The following is a 22,182-nucleotide window of genomic DNA, read 5'->3' as shown; positions in this document are numbered from 1 at the left end:
GCTATCCCCTCAATCTCCAGAAGTTTTTGGACTTTTTCTGTTGCAGGCACCTGGCCCACCCCCACAAGTGAGGTACAATTGTTTTCAGGAGACTTGGGGGAACGCTGGGTGGAAGGTAATTTGTGACTCCTCTCAGATTCCAGAACTTTCTGTCACCAAAATGAGAGGAAAAAGTGTTTTTTTGGCCATATTTTGAGGGTTCGCAAAGGATTTTGGGTTCCAGAACCTGGTCAGAGCCCTACAAGTCACCCCATCTTGGATTCCCCTAGGTGTCTAGTTTTCAGAAATGCACTGGTTTGCTGGGTTTCCCCAGGTGCTGGCTGAGCTAGAGGACAAAATCCACAGGTAGGCAGTTTGTAAAAAACACCTCTGTTTTCTGTGGAAAAATGTGATGTGTCCACGTTGTGTTTTGGCCCATTTCCTTTTGCGGGCGCTCGGCCTACCCCCACAAGTGAGGTACCATTTTTATCAGGAGATGTGGGGAAACGCTGGGTGGAAGGAAATTTGTGGCTCCTCACAGATTCCAGAACTTTCTGTCACCGAAATGAGAGGAAAAAGTGTTTTTTTGTCACATCTTGAGGTTTGCAAAGGATTCTGACTAACAGAACATGGTCAGAGCCCCACAAGTCACCCCATCTTGGATTCCCCTGGGTGTCTAGTTTTCAAAAATGCGCTGGTTTACTAGGTTTCCCCAGGTGCCGGCTGAGCTAGAGGCCAACATCCACAGGTAGGCAGTTTGTAAAAAAACACCTCTGTTTTCTGTGGAAAAATGTGATGTGTCCATGTTGTGTTTTGGGGCATTTCCTTTTGCAGGCGCTAGGTCTTCCCACACAAGTGAGGTACCATTTTTATTGGGAGACGTGGGGAAACCCTGGGTGGAAGGAAATTTGTGGCTCCTCTCAGATTCCAGAACTTTCTGTCACCGAAATGAGAGGAAAAAGTGTTTTTGGGCCAAATTTTGAGGTTTGCAAAGGATTATGGGTACCAGAACCTGGTCAAAGCCCCACAAGTGACCACATCTTGGATTCCCCTAGGTGTCTAGTTTTCAAAACTGCACAGGTTTGCTAGGCTTCCCTAGGTGCTGGCTGAGGTAGAGGCCAAAATCCACAGTTAGGCCTATCTACACAAGTGAGGTACCATTTTTATCGGGAGACGTGGGGGAACACAGAATAGCACAACAAGTGTTATTGCCCCTTGTCTTTCTCCACATTTTGTCCTTCCAAATGTAAGACAGTGTGTAAAAAAGACATCTATTTGAGAAATGCCCTGTAATTCACATGCTAATATGGGCACCCCGAAATTCAGAGATGTGCAAATAACCACTGCTTCTCAACACCTTATCTTGTGGCCATTTTGGAAATACAAAGGTTTTCTTGATACCTATTTTTCACTTTTTATATTTCAGCAAATGAATTGTTGCATACCAGGTATAGAATAAAAACCCATTGCAAGGTGCAGCTCATTTATTGGCTCTGGGTACCTAGGGGTCTTGATGAACCTACAAGCCCTATATATCCCCGCAACCAGAAGAGTCCAGCTGACGTAACAGTATATAGCTTTCAAAAATCTGACATCGCAGGAGAAAGTTACAGAGTAAAACGTGGAGACAAATGGCTGTTTTCTTCACCTCAATTTCAATTTCTTTTTATTTCAGCTGTTATTTTCTGTAGGAAACACTTGTAGGATCTACACAAATGACCTCTTGCTGAATTCAGAATTTGTTCTACTTTTCAGAAATGTTTAGCATTGGTTTCTCACCCATTTTGGTCACTAACTGGAAGAAGGCTGAAAGCACAGAAAATAGTAAAAATGGGGTATGTCCCAGTAAAATGTAAAAATTGTATTGAAAAATTTGGTTTTCTAATTCAAGTCTGCTTGTTCCTGAAAGCCGGGAAGATGGTGATGCCATTTTCAGGGAAAAAAAACGCAAGCCGCCTTCTGCAGCCCTTTTTTCCCATTTTTTAAGAAAATCACTGTATTTTGGCTAATTGCTTGGTCTCCTTCAGGGGACCCCACAAAGTCTGGGTACCCCTGGAATCACCAGGATGTTGGAAAAATAGGATGCAAATTTGGCGTGGGTAGCTTATGTGAACATAAAGTTATGAGTGCCTAAGCGTGAACTGCCCCAAATAGCCAACAAAAGGCTTGGCACAGGAGGGGAAACGGCCTGGCAGCGGAGGGGTTAAACGAGAGGCCAAAGCTCCAGTGAGAGAGATTCTCACACAACTTGTGTACCAGGAAGTAAATGAACCCTGTATCTCTGCAGTGAATAACCCATTATTCCTCATTGCTAAACCAGGTCATTCATATAGAATTGTCTTAGATTACAAACATTTAAACAGTCACACATGCACCTATGCAATACAAAATGCACACAGTACTAATTAACAACATAGTGCGCAAAAAAATATGACAACCTTGGATATTTCCAATATTCTTTTCTGTCCAAATATAGTGCTGGAAAGTAGGGATCTAAGCATTTTTAGTTCATTATACTCACAGCATTGCTTTTGCCAATTACATCAAAGGTATAAGAACAGCCCTGGGTTGTCTTCAGCCCGGGTAACATCAATACTATTTGAGATTGATCCCAAGGTGTTGTCTTATGTGAATGATATTCATCACACAGATGAGGACCTCAATATACATCTGGCCACTGTGGATCAGCTTGTGTTGGGATTCGCCACCCAGGGCTGCATATTCAATTTCAGGAAAACTAAAATTGCTTTCTTAAGTGTCCTATTTCTGGGATATTAATTATCAGATGAAGGGGCAAGAGTCTGGCCCGCACTTTCTCAAAAACATGCGTTCAAGTTCAACCTCCAAATACCATTAAGAAACTGCAGTCATTGATGGGTATGCACTCTATGATTTAATTCAAACAGATTTTTTGAGCAAACACTGAACAATAGAACACATACACATTCTCAGAGAACTTCAGCAGGACATGCTTGAAGCAAAACATTTACACATATGTGACAACAGAACAAACTTAGTCATCAGAATAATTGGTGGTGCCATTCGGTTTTACCTATGTCGCATTCAATTAAGGTGAAACAATACCCAAAGCATACAAATCACATTTGTATTCCAATGCAGAACAATGTTTTGCACCAACAGAAAAAATACTGATTGCTGTTCAGAAGGCCACCATCAAGGAGAGGCCACTTTCCCAAGGGTAAAACATTATTGTTGTTACCCTAGTGTCAGCCGTCGAGGTGTTCACCAAAGCCAGCATTCCAAATACAAAATTATTACATCTACATTGGATTCAATGGACAACCTCTCTGATTGCCACTGATGTTGACTACATCTTTGATCCAAAACTTCAGACCCAAGAATTCCTCCGATATGAACAGGAGTACCCCGCACCTACGAATATACAGTCAATAAACCAATACCGAACTGTCATTTACACTGATGGTTCAGCACAACCAGCTGCAGGTACTAAACATCAATACTCAGCTGATTGCACTGCCGTAAGCAGAGTGAAAAGGGATGGTACATTCCATCCTCAAAATTCCTGTACACAGAAACTAGTGGACTACACTGCACAGTTGGCAGAGCTTAAGGCCCTTATCCTGGCATTGGAACATACGGATCATGACGACCAACACTTACTGTGTGTGATTCGTAATATTGTGTCTAGTCCTATAACAACTACTTAAATCACTGGCACCTAAATGGCTTCAGAGATTCCAAAGGGAACACCATCAAATACAAAAACTTGTGGGGGAGGGTAGCTGACCTACGGGACAGACTACCAAAAGCTCATGTAGTACATACTTTGGGGCCATCAGTGTGTAGGAATACACATAGGAAACACTTTGGCTGAGGAAGCTGCCAAGTCTGCAGTAGGTATGGCTTCTGTTGCTGCAATAACTCACTCACACACGCGATTGGATAATGAGATGCTGGTGAATGTGAAAGCGTCAGCTGACAGCAAGCCTTTACCGAAAGCATTCCCTGAAAAATATTCCTACCATCTCAGTAACCAGAACATTGTATTTGCAACCATACCAGGTGTGGGAGATTGTGCGATCCCCAACGAAGACCAGAGTATAGATCTCATCAAAGCAGCGCATGAGGGTTTCACTTCTGCTCACACAGAGGTGGTGGCTACAATATCACTATTACAAAAATGCTTTTGATGGCCAGGTCTTTACAAACAGACCAAGAAGTATGTCCTTAGTTGTGATATTTGCCAGCAAATTAAAGGATCCACCATTAAACACACACTGCATACATCCCTCCTAATTTCCATCAAACCACCACAATGTGTGTATTTGGACCATTGTGGTCCCTTACAACCTGATAGTGTATACATATTCATCTCAGTCGCTGTTGATTTGTTGTTCTGGATTCCTGTGGGTATGGCCACAATGGTCGACTAATGCTCAGACTATTATTAAAAATTTGCTGGTCTTTATCAATACATATGTGGTTGCAGCATTCCACTTGGACCAGGGCCCTCCCTCCCTTTGCCTCTTAGGCATTCATGGGAATGATGGGTGTTCAACTCCATTACTCCTCCCCCCATCATGCAGAGGGAAACAGCATAGTGGAGAGGAAGAACCGAGACATAAAGCAGTCCTTAACAGCGAGAGGTATCGGTCCAGACTGTACTTGGCTTCATCACCAATATGGGGTTCAGTGAGCACTAAATAATCTGCCCAGTCCTTGGGAGGCTGCACCCCATACAAGATCCTTTTTCAAGATAACTATGTATGTGCCTGATCTTGATGGTTTTGGCGCAGTGGTGGCAGATACATTACAGTACTTAATTTATCCATAGTACTATCTGTAAATGAACGTGTCACTGTTTTACAGGAGCTACAGCAATCCACCTGTGCCGCCACTGTGTGAATAAAGCATTTGCCAACTACATCTACAGTCTGGATTCCTATTGTGGGGGATCCAGTGTGTGAAAAGATTGTTGTGAAAAAAGAATATGGCCCACCCTGCAGAGCACCAGTTCCAGTCCTGGGAATACACAGTACCAGAAAAGTCATCATACCATTGCTGCTTGGTTCCAGAGAGAACAGATTTGTTTCCATTGACAATGTCAAATTGCACTATGTGGCCAGTCCTGCACAGTAGTCCCAGAGGTCCTTTGGGGAGTAACCATTCCCCTCTTACTACCTGACAGGATATACCTCTACAAGCAGTAAATGTTTCTTCCAGTACCAATGCCATAATTGCCCCCTTGTGCATGGGGAGGGTGGAGAATGAGCTTCTGCTGATTCCTATCAACACTTTTTTGGCACACACTGTCTGAGAAGTAGAACGTTACTATTCCAACTCGACCCAGACAGATGACATCATCTACTATGAACCACCGCAAATCTTTCCATCCACCAGCTTTCACTGGCTCCTGTGTTTGCACAGACTGCTTCTGGTTATTTCATTGACACAAATGAATTTTCTTCTGACTAATCTGTTTCTGCAACTGAGACTGTATCAAAGACATGTAAGCTATGCATTTGGCTTTAGAGTAAGTACTTAATTTATCCATAGTACTATCTGTGGATACTGTAGACATTGCTTGCCTTTCTGCTTTGGATTGGTTTCATTATTGTCTTTTTCCTTCTGATAAATGGTCATTGCCTTCCTGAAAGTCTGACGTTGAGCCGGTGGAGGAGATTTTGACTTCTTGCCTATCTTCCTATAACGTCGAAAGAGACTTGTCTCTTGTGAACATTTCACCAGTTCCAATTTCAAATCGAATTATGTGGGGAAAAAGTAAAATTTTACTTATACGGTCCTACTGAGGTCATTCAAATTCCATATGTGTTTAAAATACCAATGAGTGATGTTAATACACCTGGTATTGTTTCTGATGATTGGGATGTTAAAACAGTTGATTCTATGCTGTCTGAGCTGTAATATTACGCTGTATTTGAAAGTGGAGATGTGAATATGAATGCAGCAAATTATGGAGAAATGTTTTGTTATCATTGTTATGGACATTCCTTTCTGCACCAAATCAGATCTCCAAGATTAGTTTATAATTACACACAGTGGGAACATTGTTGAACACCACCTGTGGGGAGTCCCAAAACATACTTAGATAAGATTGTGTATTTTACTGGGCATGACACCAGCAATGCTGTGTTGTACTATTTCATGCTGCCACCTTCCTGAATGAGAAATGTATTGCAACACAAAATTAATCTACTCAGATTCCTTTGTTCCTGTCTTGCTGTGGAAGGCTATGAGTATTGGAAAAACACTACGGAATTGACAAGTACATGGGGAATAAAAGATTGGCAAATACAGGGTAGGGAAGCTTTGTTTAGGGCATGCCTTTATCCTTCACAAATTATATTTTTAAATGACACCATCCAGCAAACATCCTGTTTGCGGTTAGCAAAGATAAATGAATGGAATGTGACCAGTCTCCCCTCACCCACTAAATTTCACAATTGGCAAACATTTTAAATTTCACCGAAGAACAACTAACTGCTTAGGTTCAGAATGGTACCTTCAATTCCTCACTTTCGAGTCTCAGAGGGTGGTTATTGTGGCCAATGGACACAAATGAGTGTGGGGCACATTCTGAGGGTTTCAGAGCAAGTCGTCCAAATCCTCTCTTTGTCTCTGCTAAACATTCATGTACTGTTACGTCATACAGTGTGGGTAAACTGTGGCAACAATGGCTGTGTTCCTCCATTTTAAGATATGCAAAAGAACATTTAGGTGGTCATTACAACCCTGGCGGACTGTGTTAAAGGTGCGGTAATACCGCAAACAGGCCAGTGGACAAAAAAAGGGAATTATGACCCTGGCGGAAACCGCCAACAAAGACAGCCACTTTAACACACCGCCTGCCACGGCGGTACAAACAAGCAGCGCGGCGGTTACCGCCAACAGATAGGCGGCAGACAATGTACCGCCCACACTATTACAACCTGCCAATCCGCCACCTTTTCCAGAGCGGATTCAACGTGGATAAAAACACGGCTGAAACAGCTTTTGCTATGGGAAAACGCTCACCTTAGCACATCCCACGAGGAAGGAGGACACCATGGAGCCGGAATTACAAATCCTACCTGCCCTTGTTTTTCTTCTCCTTTACGACCAACAGCTCGGTAGGCGCAGAAGATACCGGTGAGTACTGCATCTACGACACGGGGGGAGGCAAAAGCCAGGGGGACACCCACCAAACACCCCCACCCTCGCATTATACAACATACACACCAATGCAGTCACAAAAATCACAGTAACAACCCACAATCCCCCTGGAAGAATGCAAAGACAATGCGAAATTTGTGCAAACATTGTAATGTGCCAATATACATGTCATACAAAAATATACAGATAAATATCTCATAATCACTCTTATTTACACATACAATCCGAGAAGTAGTGCAGATATGTACACAACAATGTCCGTGCACCAACAGACCAAAAAAGCATGGGCGAGGCCCACAATAGATACCTGACCAAAATCGGAAAGAACACTGCCGGGGCATCAGATAGAAACACTAAAGGCACCTCAGGGGGAAGGGAAGGGGGGCACCTCAGCCAGATGAATGCAAAGCCAGATCCACGACGGGTCTCCATGCCCATTGATGTATCCTGGGGAGTGCAAAGCCACAGTCTCTCAAGTCTCTACAGTGGGTGGCTTGCCCACTGTTCAATCCTGGGGAGTGCAAAGCCACAGTCTCTCAAGTCTCTACAGTGGGTGGCTTGCCAACTGTGCCATCCTGGGGAGTGCAAAGCCACAGTCTCTCAAGTCTCTACAGTGGGTGGCTTGCCCACTGTGCCAACCTGGGGAGTGCAAAGCCACAGTCTCTCAAGTCTCTACAGTGGGTGGCTTGCCCACTGTGCCATCCTGGGGAGTGCAAAGCCACAGTCTCTCAAGTAGATGCAGGTCTCCACTGGTTCTGTAGGGGGACTGGTGCCCAGACTGGATGAGTCTCCCCGTGAAAGTACCTGTCCTGTGACTGTCCCAGCTGCACATGGGATAAGGATGCCTGATGTGGCGGTCCATTCAGTCCTACACGGTGCATGCCCTGTTCAGCGGTGCTTGCCTTTGCTCTGTCTGACCTGTTCAGCAGTGCTTTGCCATGGCGGTCTTTGCCCTGTTCAGCGGTGCTTTGCCACGGCGGTCTTTGGCCTGTTCAGCGGTGCTTGCTTTTGCTCTGTCTGACCTGTTCAGCGGTGCTTTGCCATGGCGGTCTTTGCCCTGTTCAGCGGTGCTTTGCCATGGAGGTCTTTGGCCTGTTCAGCGGTGCTTGCCTTTGCTCTGTCTGACCTGTTCAGCTGTGCTTTGCCATGGCAGTCTTTGCCCTGTTCAGCGGTGCTTTGCCATGGCGGTCTTTGGCCTGTTTAGCGGTGCTTGCCTTTGCTCTGTCTGACCTGTTCAGCGGTGCTTTGCCATGGCGGTCTCTGGCCTGTTCAGCGGTGCATGCCTTTGCTCTGTCTGACCTGTTCAGCGGTGCTTTGCCATGGCGGTCTTTGGCCTGTTCAGCGGTGCTTGCCTTTGCTCTGTCTGACGTGTTCAGCGGTGCTTTGCCATGGCGGTCTTTGCCCTGTTCAGCAGTGCTTTGCCATGGCGGTCTTTGGCCTGTTCAGCGGTGCTTGCCTTTGCTCTGTCTGACCTGTTCAGCTGTGCTTTGCCATGGTGGTCTTTGGCCTGTTCAGCTGTGCTTGCCTTTGCTCTGTCTGACCTGTTCAGCGGCGCTTTGCCATGGCGGTCTTTGCCCTGTTCAGCGGTTCTTTGCCATGGCGGTCTTTGGCCTGTCAGCGGTGCTTGCCTTTGCTCTGTCTGACCTATTCAGCTGTGCTTTGCCATGGTGGTCTTTGCCCTGTTCAGCGGTGCTTTGCCATGGCGGTCTTTGGCCTGTTCAGCGGTGCTTGCCTTTGCTCTGTCTGACCTGTTCAGCGGTGCTTTGCCATGGCGGTCTTTGGCCTGTTCAGCGGTGCTTGCCTTTGCTCTGTCTGACCTGTTCAGCGGTGCTTTGCCATGGCGGTCTTTGGCCTGTTCAGCGGTGCTTGCCTTTGCTCTGTCTGACCTGTTCAGCGGTGCTTTGCCATGGCGGTCTTTGCCCTGTTCAGCGGTGCTTTGCCATGGCGGTCTTTGGCCTGTTCAGCGGTGGTTGCCTTTGCTCTGTCTGACCTGTTCAGCGGTGCTTTGCCATGGCGGTTCTGAGTTACAGCTGACTCACCAATCCCCTTCGATCCCATGTCACTTGTTGTCCCACCAGGAGTCTTAAGACGGTCCCGTCGTCCACTCTCCAATCTTAGAGCCTTTACAGGGGGTGGGCTGCCAGTGCCTTGGCTCCGGGTCCTACTGCCTGCCCTGGTGGCTGGTGCACTCCAAAAACCTGGAACACGCACCACTGGTACTGGAGGCTTTTTGGCTTCCATTTCAGTTTCACAAGTGTGGTAACCTACGTGTCAACTGCTTGCATCCTTGAAGGGCTTGTGATGTGTGACATTGGTAGGTTAGCCTTACAATGGGTAACCCATTATGACACTGTAATTGATAATACAAAGTTCCAAATAATAGACTGACTGCTGAATTTTTTGTGTTTCAAGGGTGTTTATTTAAGTGCTCATAAAAGTGAAGGGGGGTTGTAAGCTGGGGATGGGTGATGGTGGAGGAATGTCCATGGCAGAGTCCAGTCTATTAGTCTCACAGGTGCACTGCCCATCTGGGCATTGGAAGTGGAGCTGGGGCAGTTCAAGTATGGACAGGGTGACAAAGTGGGACAGTGGGGTGACCATCAGGGTGGTCTCATTTCCTGGCGGGGGTCTTGCCATCTTGCTCTGTCCTGTTCCTGGATCTCAGGGCCCGCTTGCGTGGTGGTTGTCCGTCTGCAGGGGGTGGGGTGCTGATGTGGTGGTCCTGTGGCAGGGCGTCCTGTCCACTAGCGCCGGCGGAGGTGGTGGGCAGTTCGTCATCCTGGCTAGTGTCAGGGGCCCCTTGGTGTGCCACGGTGTCCCTCAAGGTCTTTTGAATGTCCGTCAGCACCCCTACGATGGTGCCCAGGGCGGAGCCGATGGTCCTGAGCTCCTCCCTGAACCCCAAATACTGCTCCCCAAATAGGGTCTCCTGCAACTTGTCCAGTACTGTCGCCATCGTCTCCTGGGAGTGGTGGTATGCTCCCATGATGGAGGAGAGGGCCTCGTGGAGAGTTGGTTCCCTTGGCCTGTCCTCCCTCTGTCGCACAGCTGCCCTCCCAGTTCCCCGGTGTTCCTGTGCCTCCGTCCCCTGGACCGTGTGCCCACTACCACTGCCCCCAGGTCCCTGCTGTTGTTGGGGTTGTGGGTTACCCTGGGTGCCCTGTAGTGGTGGACACACCGCTGATTGACCTGTCCTGGGTAGGGAGGTTTGGGCCCGCTGGATGGGTGCTGTGCTGGTGTTACCAGAGGGTGGCAGCTCGGTGTTGGGCTGTGGCTGGGCAAGGGGAACCGACTGTCCTGAGGCCCACGATGGTCCAGGCTGGTCATCAAGATCCAGTGGGGCAGAGCTGCTGTCGTCACTGTGGGCCTCTTCTGGGGGTAGTGGTGTTGTCTGGACCATCTGGTGTGGTGACGTTCCTTCAGGTTCCTGCAGGGGTATAGGAACATGATTATTGCATGTGTGTGTGTTTCATGGTGTGCAATGGTTGGGTGTGCATGAACCCCAATGCAAGCATTCCTGTTTGGGGGCTTGTGTGATGATGGTTTGGGTGGTGTTCTGGGTATGTGCAGTGAGCATGCTTTGGTGAGGGGTGACCATGCTTAGTTGTGTCATGCAGGGCTTGGTGTTGGGATGGGTGGTTGGTGTCATGGGTAGATTAGTGAGGATTTGGGGTGATAGGGGAGGGTGTGAGGGTGGGGGTGTGTGATAGCATGCAGGTAGGGTGGGGGATGTGATAGTTGAGATTTGACTTACCAGTGTCCCATCCTCCACCGACTCCTCCGAGGCCCTCAGGATGCATATTGGTCAAGACTTGCTCCTCCCATGTTTTTAGTTGTGGGGGAGGAGGCGGGGGTCCGCCGCCAGTCCGGTGCACCTCGATGTTGTGCCTGGAGACCGTGGAACACACCTTCCCCCGTAGGTCGTTCCACCTCTTCCTGATGTCCCCCCGATTTCTTGGGTGCTGTCCCACGCCGTTCACCCTGTCGACTATTCTGCGCCATAACTCCATCTTCCTGGCTATTGATGTGTGCTGTACCTGTGAGCCCAATAGCTGTGGCTCTACCCATACGATTTCCTCCACCATGACCCTGGGCTCCTCCTCGGAGAAGCGGGGGTGTCTTTGGCGTGACATGGGGTGGTGTGTGTGATGTGTGGGGTGGTGTATGTGTTGATGACTGTGGTGAGTGTAGTGGTGTGTGGTGTTTTGTGCGTGGATGTTGTGTGGGTGATGGTGTTGTGTGCCTCTGTGTGATGGGGTTGTCAATAGCTGTGCTCTCTCTCTCGCCTTCTCTCAGAATTTGTGGTTGTAGGGGTTTGTGGGTGCTGTGGGTGTGTATTTTAAATTGTGTTGGGTGTGTGAGAGTGGTGTTTGTATGTGTATCAGGTGTGTGTATTTTGAATTGTCCAATGTGGCGGTGTTTTGGAGATGTGTGTGTATTTTGAGCGTGGCGGTGTGTACCGCCAATGGAATACCGCGGTTAAAAGACCGCCACGTGGATTCGTGGGTCGTAATAGCATGGGCGTGTTTCTGTTGGCGTGGAGGTGGAGGATTTGTTTCCGCATGTTTATCGCTGACCTTTGTTGTGGCGGAGTTGTGTGGGTGTCTGAATTTCGGCGGATTCCGTGATGTGTGTCATAATAGCTGTGGCGGTCTACCGCCGCGGCGGCGGTGTATTGGCGGTCTTCTGCACGGCGGTAAGCGCCTTATACCGCCAATGTTGTAATGACCCCCTTAGTCTGCTATCTGAGGAAGTCAATTTACAACATTTCCTGGAAGCTGCTGCATGTTTAAGACAGATTGATAAGGAAAACTTGGGAAAGGCTTTAACTGTTGTTGATAATGGCATGAACACTGTCCAACAGAACTTACACCTCAAATAATATTGTCATATCTACAATTGGCATCATTCAGAATGATGTTTCCTTTTTACAACATGGACAAAGCCATCTGTGTCCTATCATGCAGTTAAGTTTTGTACACTGCAGGTTCTCAAAAGTCTGTATGCCCTGGAAGCACGTTAATGTTACTCAATTATTTGCAGCTTTTAATTTGTCCAGACAACAATAGATAATGGCTAAATGTTGTAATGACCCCCTTAGTCTGCTATCTGAGGAAGTCAATTTACAACATTTCCTGGAAGCTGCTGCATGTTTAAGACAGATTGATAAGGAAAACTTGGGAAAGGCTTTAACTGTTGTTGATAATGGCATGAACACTGTCCAACAGAATTTACACCTCAAATAATATTGTCATATCTACAATTGGCATCATTCAGAATGATGTTTCCTTTTTACAACATGGACAAAGCCAGCTGTGTCCTATCATGCAGTTAAGTTGGACACTGCAGGTTCTCAAAAGTCTGTATGCCCTGGAAGCCCGTTAATGTTACTCAATTATTTGCAGCTTTTAATTTGTCCAGACAACAATAGATAATGGCTAAATGTTGTAATGACCCCCTTAGTCTGCTATCTGAGGAAGTCAATTTACAACATTTCCTGGAAGCTGCTGCATGTTTAAGACAGATTGATAAGGAAAACTTGGGAAAGGCTTTAACTGTTGTTGATAATGGCATGAACACTGTCCAACAGAATTTACACCTCAAATAATATTGTCATATCTACAATTGGCATAATTCAGAATGATGTTTCCTTTTTACAACATGGACAAAGCCAGCTGTGTCCTATCATGCAGTTAAGTTGGACACTGCAGGTTCTCAAAAGTGTCTGTATGCCCTGGAAGCGCGTTAATGTTACTCAATTATTTGCAGCTTTTAATTTGTCCAGACAACAATAGATAATGGCCAAAAAAGAAGCAAGTTACATCATGTTCAATATTGAGAAATTAGAAAAGTTGCCTTTCACTGTAGCAGAAATGTCCTTGCCAGTATGGCTAATACATGAAGTTGTAAATCTGCCCATTTCCACCTTTCGTTTCACGAAATTCTTAAAGGATTTTGCAGTAGGAAGGTTTGAGTGGCTAGGATAGAGTCACATACATGAAGTGTGGGAGTTGAATTTTGAGTACAAATGTATGAACGGCGAAACGGAGGTCTTTCTTAGCAAAGAGAATATGAAACAACTGGTGGTCATTTTATGATTTGTAGGCAGGTGTCCTTGCACTGCCTTTGCAATGCAGAGCTCATGAATTTGGCATGCTATCTAAAGGGTACTCCAGTTTGTTTGATTCATCCAGTATTTTGGATACTTTCTTATGGAAGTTATGTGATTCTGAATGATCAAAGTTGCTGTTGAATGAAGCCAGGAATCACTTATGTGATTTCGGTTACTCAAATGGTAACTTGATGCAACCATGTTTTACTGCCCCCTACACAAGAGATAAAAGTGTCAGACTTGTGGCCCCGCACTGGTACTTCCAATGTAAACTTTGTCAAGCTCAGCAGGCTAAAGGTGCTATTGTTCCAAAAACATGTGGCCCTAACATCAGCCAGAGAGACGTACGAACTCAAGATAGCAAGATAATCGGCTAAGATACAATCCTATTAAATACCAATTTCCCAAAGCATTTTGGAGAATTGGTCAGCAGAACATCCTATGCATCGAATACTGTGGGAATTTCACTCTTATTTAAGGCTATTGGGTCTGGATTTGTTAGCGCCTTCCAGACCGTGATTAAAGTAATGACTGCTGCCATACACTCACTCTTTTCTAGCATCTTTAGTTGATTCCCTATACCTTTGCCATTAATTGGCAGAATTATGCTGCGGCTATTTTTGATACACTGTGCCAGTTCTCTCTCAGCAAAGTGGATTGATGGAGCTACCACCAGCCCAGCTGTGTCTTGAACGCATGATGCAGTATTTCGGAGCTTCCTTGCTTGGGGAGCTGGAGCTAGATTCGTCTTTGACATTCATACTGGTCTTGATGTGTGTCTAGCCAGTTTTCCATTGCATCTGATACCTCTTCGAATATATACCAATAGTGTGTCTTGCAATGCAGCCTGCATCTCCTGTGGACATGGCTCTGTCAATGTTGTCAATGAGGGTTCATTCACGGACATGACCCTTGAGACTGTGGTTTATTCGTGAGGAATCCCATGAGCCACCACTTGTGGATTTGCTATCTCCAATGACATCTAGCACAAGGAACAGTGCTACCTACGCAGTTCATTCTGCGCTGGAAGTTACCACACATCTCTGCTCTGTGGATCCTTCTGCCAACACTTTGATCAACTTGTCACCTGCTGAAGTGGAATCCTATTTGGTCTCAATCTCCCTTGATGACATTGGAGATTTTTTGCAAAACATGATTGTTGTTAGAATTCAATCATTTTCCTATTCCTCAAAAGTAAAACGTGACACCAAATTGCCTTTTAATTTGGCCTGTCTGTTGGCCTGCTTGGTTGTCGATTTAGACATTTACCTCATGTATGTTTTTTAGCTATGCCTTTAAAGTTTGTAAATTTTTATTAGAGTATTTTTAACATTAGAGCTTGGACTTTGCACCCTTGTTACAGCAATAGGCAAGGTGTCGTGGGTCCATTTTAGTTGGTCACTTGGGCACAGTGGTAGCTTATCTTAGGCTTGTGGTCTGTGCCCTTTTACCCATTTATCATGCTCTGTTGTTTTTATTCATTTTATTTTCTAAAACCTATTAGTGGTATTGTTTTAATTCCAATATCAGCTGCTATTCCGCGAAAGCATCATTATCAGTGCTATGGATGACATACTTTGCATCATGTTTTTTTCCTCAAATTCACAAGAACAGAATGCGAGGCACACAGAATAATATTTTGTATTGCTGGCCCCAAGCCTGCATAAACAGTCCAGTGTTTAGGTACATACCTGCATCAGGCTTCTGTGCATCAACATAAACATGACCCCTATAAAAATATCTTGTAGGACAAAGGGCATTGGAGCGAGTTCCAGCAAGAATTTCCTTCAATGCTACATGCAGGCTTTCGGACAAGCTCAGCCTTTGTGTTTCCACTGATTCTGATCTGGAGACTGGAGACATGACCCTGTACCAAGGTAACGGGGGTGGGGTGTGCTTCTCATGGACACTGTACAGACAAATTTGGCTTACATTGCCATGCTTTCGCTTAGGGGCTAGAGATTAAGCTTTAAGGTAGGAATTGTATACTCATGCTATTATAAAATGTTGGGGTTGTATATATTTACATCTCCAAGTTTCACAATCCTGATTTTGCTATTCATCATTATCCTAATCATTGCAGCTCATGTGTTTTATCATAGATTGCAGTCTTTTCAATAAATGTATTGAAAATTGTCCTGCCCTTCTTTTCTTGCCTATGTCTGTGTGAGAGACTTGTATTTGGAGACAAAAGGGTAAGGCTTGTTTCACCACGATTTCCCTGAGGAGTTTTCAGAGTTCCATGCGCAAAGATGCCAAAAATCAGCTTTGCTGGTTGGGGTTTGGTGAGGTGCTGCTAGTGAACCAGGAGGGTTGGACGGACAGCTGCCAACCTGTGTAGGAGTGACTCAGTCACCTACAACACAGAGGTGCTGCCACCTCAAATCCAGGAACATCGTCAGTGCTTAATTTGTAAAAACAATTCAGTGGCAGGACCACTGCTTGCACCACCTATTGCCCCGGAAAAGCACTGCCAGTGACAGTATCAGCAAGATGTCTAACCCCCAAGCACTGGTAACCACCTGCTCAAATTAAGCACTGACTGACATGCTACAAGGAGAATATTCCTCCTTTGATAGCATGAAAAAATATGTGTTCCTCTGATTATGATATAGCCACATATACCTACTAGCATTGGGGACCGAAATGATTTATACCACAAGCTTCATCTGATGCTCCCTAGTAGTAGAAATTTGTAGAAAAATGTTCCATAGTTGCTCCGATATGTCAACTGTAACTTCCATGGTGCCACAGAAAACATTTGGTCATTGGTGCCCTCTTAGGACATACATTACATCCAATATACCCAAGCCAGATTATTGCCATTACTAATGTCCACATACCATGTCAAAATTACATCTAGTATGTGAGGGTCAGCATTTTTTCATGGTTGCCACCCTAGCATATGCCACAGTTGTTCTCCCTTATTCCAAAAATTCCCTCCAATGTGACAGCAACAGTTTTTGTCCTGGGTTCCCTCCATGACAAGAATTCCTTTCAGCATGCCAGCACCAGCATTGTTTCATAGATGCTCCTATGCCATAAATTACCTCCAATATGGCAGCATTTCCCCACTGGTGTCCTATGCTAATAATTACCTCTAGTATACCAGCATTTTGCAATAGGTGTCCCTTGTGCCAAGTATTACCTCTAATATGTCAGTGCCAATATTTTGCCAAAGATGCCTGTAATGGTAAAACTTTCCTCCAGCATGCCATTTTGCCATGGTTGCCTCTATAAGTCAGAAACTACCTTCAGCGTGACAGGGCCAATGGCACACTCGCAAGAATAACACCCTATTCTCACTCATGGTCACTTACATTACTTGACTCACACTCTTCACTCCTTCTCAGTCACATTAATTCTTGTTCTTTGATTATCACTCAGTTGTATTCACTTATTCATACTCACTTTCTTGTACCCTTGTATTCTCATTTATTCACACTCATTCACTCTCACTCACTCTTACACAGTCTTACCAGGGCTTTTTCACTCACATTCACATGCATGCATTTTCTCTTCCTGTCTCACTCATCCTTACTCATTCAGCTACATTCACTCGCACTCCACCTCACCTACTTGTGTTCATTCTTACCCTGACCCGCTCGTTCTCACTCATTGTAATTCATTTATTCTGAATCATAATGACACTCATTCTCTGTCACTCTTACTCATTCTTAATCATTCACATTCACTCTCACATACAGTCTGCCTTTCACTCACTTATTCCCATTCACTCTGATTCATTCATTTTCAATTACTGATACTCAATCTCATGCATTCCCTCTCATTCTCATTCACTTTAACTCACAAGCAGATGTTCACACATAGAGATACAGGCTCACACATCCACAAGCTCTCGTCAAACAAACACACTATCACACACATGCATTCACACAACATACATTTAAAAGCTTTTTATCTTAATTACTTCATCTGCCTGCAGAGGTCCAGTTCCAACTCCTGGTGCTTCATTTTTCTAACACAAATAGTGAATAATAGACAACTGTTATTTATTAGAACAATACATAATAGGGAGAAAACAAGAAAGGTGTACACCTGACACCCAAAGGGCTGTTTAATTGGAACTGCTATTTCCACTTTTGAGGCTGGGGTTGTAAAGTCAGTGCCAATGGTTGTAAAGGGCAAGTTAGGGATCATAGATTTGGCTCCCTGGTGAATTCCAAATCATGTTCCTGATAATGCATAAAATGTGGAGCCACAGCATACTCTTCAGTGAGACATGATTTCTTGTGTAAAGTTTCTCTCTCAAGGTCTTGAATTGCTGTTTACTAGAGACCACTTGCAGGAGGTATTACTTCAGATTTTCAAAGCAATTTTGAAAGTTTTCCTTGCTTTCCATGGATGTGGAGCCGAGGATACCTGTCTTCACTAGTCAGGACCCTTAACTGAAATGATGTTCAATTGGGTCTCATGTAAGTAGGTAAGTGACTTCTGAATGCCACCAAGCGTTTCAATATTTTGGCGGCTAGGCTTATCACAAATCAGTGCGCACCCTGAATATCAACTCCAGAATATTGATAAAACCAAATATAAAAAAAAAATCATCAGGTAAGTAAGTGTAGATTTTCTACACCTAATTCCAAATATATGTACCTACGCTGTACATATATCTGCAAGGTACGTAGATGCGGAGTTTGGGCAACAATTGAATGAAATGGTTCATAATACGGTCAAAGAAAAGAAGATTGTTCAGCCCTATAAGTTTTTTTGCAGGAATCAAATTGTTTGTTTAGAAAAGAGGATTCCAGTTCTCGGAAGAAAATAAACGCCCCTTTCGTGGCAGGGCTAGAGGTGGCACTCTTTCAAACAAATCAGTCTGCAGCCTGCTCAGTCCCAGAACCAGAAACCTAAATCCTGACTATATTTACTATGGGGAAGACTAGGGTATTTTATGATTAATGGTCAATGCAATTTCAATGGAAATGGGCCCTATCTTTAATCAGGAGTAAAACTACTTCCACCAAAATCACTGTTTCAGAAAACACCTCTCTCGAAAGAAGATTTTGGAAGGGGATTTCTAAAGTCAGGGAGTTCAATGTCAGGTTATGGTTCTTGTGCCATACAATTAGAACGGTAAAGTCCTCTATTCAATTTTGTGTTTTGTTCCTAAACAAAACGGAAAGCTCTGCCCTTTGTTGGATTGGATGATGCTGAACAGATTTGTAATTGATAAACCATTCAGAATGATTTCTCTCCAGTCAGTTATTCCGCTAATTTCCAATGGAGACTTTTTAGTAAAGCTAGATTTGCAAGATGCCTACTTTCAATGTCAATCCACCCAAGCAGTCAGTCTTTCGAACCTACGATTTGAAATGGGGGAGCATCACTTCTAGTTTTAGGCTCTACCTTCCGTACATTCATCTTCAAACAGTCTTCACAAAAATACTAGCTCCATTAGTTGTGGCCTTGCAATTGGACAGGGCTTAGATATTTCCGTACATTGAGGACTGGCTCATTATCCTCCTTGTTTTTTAAAAGACAGAAGGTTTGCAACTACTAGGAAAATCTAGCGTTTACATTAAATCTTTAGAAGATGCAGCCGGTCTTCTAACATGGAAAAGGGGTATGTTTACGTGTCAGAAACAACATCATTATTGCATACTTCCCTTTCTAAACTTCTATCCATGAAAAGTGCATTGGCCAGTACTTAGATAAGGATTTACGAACTTATAGAGGCAAATAAAGCAGTAGTGACATGGCCTTGTCCCCATTTGAAGCCCCTTACAGATCACTTGTGAGATCATTGATCTAAAAAATATCAGGTTTGTGGGGGCATGGTTAGCGGCATGCAAGATGGTTGCATTTTATTAGCTCTGCTGTCCCCACCGTGACTCAAAGCAAACATGGGACCATCCACATTGCTCCAACCCAGAAAATGTTGGATACGTGTTCCTAAAACTGTCGCTGACCCAGTCCAACCCTTACCAATGCTACACAGACTTTTGAAAGAGCGACAAACAATGTGCACAAACACCAAGAAGGCAACGCACTGCGGGTGAAACCTGGATCGCTTCGGTGATGGCCAGTGCCCATTTCTGCAGTACCATCAGAGCGGTATGGATGCCCAGCCTGCCCTCTGTCATGCCCGGTTCCAGTTGGGGTCAGGAAGCAACTATGTCAACACACAGAGGGGGTGCATTCTATAATTATTTGAGCCATGCAACACAGGGAGAGAAGTACTACATCCTCAAAGGCTCTATACCAGTGTATACTCCCCTAACATAGTGTTTCGTCTGGTTCCTTCCACTACTGCCCCTTATTGCACATTAACTAGGTATCATAATACTGTCTGCTGATTCAAAATAAACAGGGTACCTGATACTTACATCCATCACCTACTATGGCTGACCACCGTGAACATAAATCTTGAAAAGAAAAAGACAGCAAAGTTGGCCTTAAGAGATCAAAACATGACATACCAAATCCTGACCCCCCCAATTAAAGAAAAACATGAAAGTCAATCTACCCTCAAGATGATTCTTAAGAAATCAATGACTTGCATGAAATAGTGCAAAGCACTAAAACCAATGCTGACCTTTTACAAGCAGATGTTGTTGCTATCAGGAAAGAGCTTAAAGAAATCAATGTAAGACTTGCCAACACAGAAAGTCGAATAAGTATATCTGAAGACCGTCTAGCAACTTACTCCAAACATCTTAATAAAATCGACGAGACTCTCCAACAACTCAAATGTGAAATTACTGAGCTGGAAGATCTCAACTGACTGGGTAACCTTTGAATATTTGGTCTTCCGGAGGGTGTCGAGGATAAATCCTCCTCAGTCATCGCCTTTCTTGAATCATGGATTTCATCATTCTTGGGAATCATCTTGGACAAGGATTTTGAAATTGAACATGCTCACAGAGTTCCCAACAATAAACTCAAGAATATGAATGTACATCAAGCTATGATATTTAGGCCTTTCAACATACCAAATTTATACTCACCCACCTGAAGAAGATAAGATTCCTATCTTGGCAATGCTTGAAGATAAGTATATCACAAGATTATGCTAGAGACATGGTCATGAAACGGAAAGGTTTTCTAACATTGAAACGGACGCTTATAGACAGGTCAGTACAGCATTCCTTCATCAGCCCACCTAAATTCAAAATAAACTATCATGGCAAATTCCATGTATTCACTGAACCATTGGATCCAAGCACCTTCCTGGACAACACCCCTGAGATGCATATGGATGATACCGCGTCTGGTCAAACATGATGACACAATAAGTGACAAAATGCAACCTTAAGATTGTTATGTGGGTTACCATGTCAGGGCCTTTAATTGCAAGGGGTACTTTTTGTAAATTCAGAACCACAATTAGTCATCAGAAATATTGAAATTTATTTTGATCTGTATCTCACACATGCTGCCACTAGGTTCATTCGGCTAATGTACATTTATTTACAGAGCCATCTATAACTAGCTTCTGATCTTTTGGCTATATTCTCCATTTCCACAAACTCCCATTCCCAGCATTCTCCAACCGTTGTTGTCAGATCCCCTTACTTATCATCACAATTGAAATTCTACATTCCCAGTCAATCCGGAACATTCATTTCCCTTGAACTGGCTACTATATATCTCATACAGTTATGTTCAGAATTCAATATAACATGGGGGATTTTAGTTATATAGTAAAACTACAGTTTACACCCAGTTGTTCCTCTCTATGTGATTTTTCTACTGATAACGTTTATTATTGATAATGTCCCAATTTTAATGATGCTCTATTCAAACTAATGTGTTATGGTCTCCAAAATAGTTGAGATTCTGTTGTAATGTTTGCGGTGGGTTAGTGCTCGTCCTTGCTCATTTGTTTTGAAAGTATCTATTGTACGTTCTAGTGTTTGTCGAATGCTTGTGACTGGCACCCATCGCCTTGAATACTGTATCTCATTTATCAAGACTTTTCTACATACCTAGGATGGTTCATGCCCCACCCAGGGCCTCTACCTTTACTCTTTATAGCCTTTCCCTTATGAGATATGTACCAGATATATTAAAACTCAGCGCTGCTCATTTCTTCTATATCAGTCACATTACCATAATGCTTCTATTTCTATGCAATGACTATGAATATTGTGCATTCTGATATGCTAAAAGTGATCTCCCTCAACTCCAAGGGTGTCAACCACCCAGTGAAGCGGAGAAAACTCGCCGAATATTGCCACTCACTTCATGATGATCTGATTTTCTCACAAGAGACACGAATTAGTTATAATCCTTGTCTATGTGTTATGGTTGGATTGAGGATGTTACCTTCTCCCTCGCCTCCACCAAAAAGAACAGAGTCCTCACACTCATTTCAAAATCATCCAACCTCTCTTTTATATCTTCTGTGCCCGATAACGATGGAAGGTGGCTTATCATGCAGCTACAAAGCACAAATTCTGAACTAAGCAATTAATGTATATGCATCTACCATCGACGAGCCTCACTTTTGGAATTCGCTCTCTGCTAAAATAGCACTCCTCTCACCTGATGCACGTATCATATTGGGGGATGATTTCAATTTACCAATAGATCCCATTCTTGACCCTCAATTGGCTTTTTGGTATAGAACCCCTAAATCACACAAAGCCTTACTTAGGCCCCATTACGCGTTTGGCGGGTGGCGGAGGCCTAACCTGTGCAGCCTGAACACACCCAGCCCTATTACGAGTTCCCCACTGGGCCGGCGGGTGGAAACAGTGTTTCCACCCGCTGGCCCAGTGGGGAACAGGGCCTTAACTAGGAGCCAGTGCCAATGTCGCAGTGCGGAGGGTGCAGCAGCACCTGCTGCGCTTTCCACTGCCCGTAATTCAGCAGTGGAAAGCGTGACGGGGCTGTCCATGGTAGCCCCCAACACCTCCTTTTCACCAGCCTTTGCATGGCGGGGATACCGCCATGCAAAGGCTGGCAGA

This window comes from Pleurodeles waltl, chromosome 6 (assembly GCF_031143425.1).
Source record: "Pleurodeles waltl isolate 20211129_DDA chromosome 6, aPleWal1.hap1.20221129, whole genome shotgun sequence".
Lineage (NCBI taxonomy): Eukaryota > Metazoa > Chordata > Amphibia > Caudata > Salamandridae > Pleurodeles > Pleurodeles waltl.
Note: the sequence above shows the minus strand (reverse complement) of the source record.